General features: G+C 49.2%; 1 pseudogene; it reads right to left on the bottom strand.

The window, feature by feature from the left end:
• Positions 1 to 721: 721 nt before the first annotated feature.
• On the bottom strand, positions 722 to 2,591 carry LOC139032159 (refilin-B pseudogene; annotated as a pseudogene).
• Between the last annotated feature and the right edge of the window lie 232 nt (positions 2,592 to 2,823).

Raw genomic sequence — 2,823 nt, 5'->3', positions numbered from 1 at the left:
CACAGCATTGTTAGTTGGCTCCAATACAAAACAAAAAGTTTAAAGTTTAAAAAAGACATCCACAAGGATTGGCAGGAGGAAGAAGTAAGGGTTGGCTGAGGCAGGGTGGGATGGAGTGTGAAGCAGGACAGGCAAGCTGCTGAAAGCCAGAGGCAGCCTGACTTCTGTGACTTCCTGGCCTGGCCCAGCCTGTGTCCCTGCTTCTGTGGCCCCATCACCTGAATTCACAAAGTTTCTTCTGTTCACACCCAATGCCATGACTGTTGCACTAAAATGAACGCATAAATGCATATGCACAGTCATCACAGTACCCAGGCTTTGGTGTTTGACTTGTGACATCATTCACTTGGGTTTGGGTTTGGGGTGAAAATTTTCTGTTTTTTTTTTTTTTTGCTTAGACTTCAGGCACCAGCAGAATTCCTCTGCAGTGTTGACCCAAGGTCACTGGAAAGTACATTCACCTTGATGAACTAGATTATCAGAAACATCTGTGTCCACCTCCTCCCAGGAGGCATCAAGTCCTAGGTGTGGCTGACAGCTCCCACTGTGAGTGAAACCCTCCTCATGGATGCCCCAGAAAGTGTTTTCCCTAAGGATTTTTTCAAAAATGCTGTTTTTCTCCAAAGGGGCCTCTGCTATATTTTGCCTTATGAGAAAATTAGGGAAGTATTTGGAAACCCCAAAATACGTATCAGGAGAGTTACACAAGCCTGTGGGGACATTACCAGATGCCAAGAGTTCAAGGTATGACCCCAGAGCCTGAGCTTGGAACCCACCTGTGGAAGGAGCCGAAACCAAACTGTTGCCCCCAAACTCAGCCACCAGCTGATCTGACCCCACTGTGAACAGGGTGAACAAGATTTAGAGGATTCCAGGTGGTTTGGTTAACAGGAAATGCAAATGGAAATTAAAAAACAAAACAAACCTGAAAGGAACTCAGCTCTCCACAGACAGAATCCACATGGGTGTCACAGCTCACTGAATTAGCACCACTTTTGTAGAAGCAAAGACACCAGAGGTTGAAATTTCTTCAAGTTCATTTTTTCCATCTCAGATAATTTTTCTGCTCTTTCTCTGACAAACTGACCAATGGAAAAAGAGCTCTCCCCTTCTCCCTATTTCGAAGTGTGGCCATTTTCCTTTTGCTCTAGCTATTTTTGTATTTTTCGTCATGAAGGTTAGGGCTTCCCTGATAGCTCAGACAGTAAAGCATACGCCTGCAGTGCAGGAGACCCAGGTTCAAACCCTGGGTTGGGACGATCCCCTGAAGAAGGGAACGGCTACCCACTCCAGTATTCTGGCCTAGAGAATTCCATGGACTGTATAGTCCATGGGGTAGCAACGAGTTGGACATGACTAAGTGACTAATACATCTTGGGGGAAGCTATGTTAATAGCAAACTAGGAAATACATTCCTTTTAAAAATAATTGGAAAAATTGCAAAAACCAAATTCCCTCAATAATTAGAAGCTATTGTGACATTTGTTTTTATTCCTCAGGCTGGGCTTAGAGGTGAGAAGGGAACGGCAACCCACTCCAGTATCCTTGCCTGGAGACTCCCCATGGATAGAGGAGCCTGGTGGGTTACAGTCCATGGGGTCGCAAAGAGTCGGACACGATTGAGCGACTAACACACACTTTCTGGGTTAGACTCTTCTAGGGCTGGAGTGACACCCGAGGGCAGCCTTGCCCAACCCTACTTGGACCAGAAGGCTGGCCGGCCTCTCAGCGTGCTCGAGTCAGCTCTCCTCCAACAGGTAAACACCGCCCAGGAGCTCCCTGACTTCGAGCTCCACGCTGGACAGGTGCCTCTTCAGGGTGTTGGGGCAGTTGTCATCTGGGGTGGTGGTGTAGACCGCCTTGGGTACTTGAGATAGAGGATGGTGGTGCTGAGGCAGCAGGCGGGCTTGAGCGGGGCTGGAAGTTCACCTCCGCCTTGTAGATGTGCCATGTGCAACTGGGAATTCAGGAGATGGTCTGGCTGCAGGAGGCCACTGCCAAGCCCAGGGACAGGTGGATGTTGTCAATGAAGTGCTAGTCTGAGTCATACTTGATGGAGGATGTGCACCTTACTTCTGCTGGTGGTAAGGGGTCAAACACCACTCCTTCGCCAAAGGCCAGGGGGCGTAACCTTGGTGAGCAGCCAGAGACCAGGGGGGTGGAGAGAAGCTGGATTCAGGGCCGTGGGGGGATCCTGCATTGGGCCAGAGCCCCGCCGGCTGGTTCACGCTCCTCACTGCCCCGGGCCCTGAGAAAGACCAGTGACTGGGGCTGGGGAGAAGCCGAGTCTGGACTGTCCAGGATGCTGTTGCCTTTCTCTGTGTCCTTGTGCTCTGGCACATCCTGCAGGCCACGCTGGCCCCCAGGGTGGTGCCTGTGGCTGGGCCCACCGCCCCCTCACCCCAGTTAAGTCATTCTTCACTAAACATGTATTGGATCCTTACTATGTGCAAAATAGGTGTTGGGAGTATAAAAATGGATGTCAGTTACTGCTCTGGTATGAATCTAGCTGGGAGGCAGAGGTGTATACAAACTGTACAGTGTGATAGGCACTGTCAAATTGCCATGGAATAAATTTGAATTTTACTCATTTATTTCATGACTTGGATTTATTTTAATCCCATTCACCCATGGCCTAGAAAATGGTCATTTTCGGGGGGCATGTAAAATCTCAGAGAAACACAATCATTTTTAAAAGTTTAATTTTTATCCCGTCTTAGTAGAGGATATGGAGAAGGCAGTGGCAACCCGCTCCAGTACTCTTGCCTGGAAAATCCCATGGGCAGAGGAGCCTGGTGGGCTGCAGTCCATGGGGTCGCGAAG

This window comes from Odocoileus virginianus, chromosome 30 (assembly GCF_023699985.2).
Source record: "Odocoileus virginianus isolate 20LAN1187 ecotype Illinois chromosome 30, Ovbor_1.2, whole genome shotgun sequence".
Lineage (NCBI taxonomy): Eukaryota > Metazoa > Chordata > Mammalia > Artiodactyla > Cervidae > Odocoileus > Odocoileus virginianus.
The sequence above is the reverse complement of the archived record's forward strand: the minus strand, read 5'-3'. Positions and strand labels throughout refer to the sequence as shown.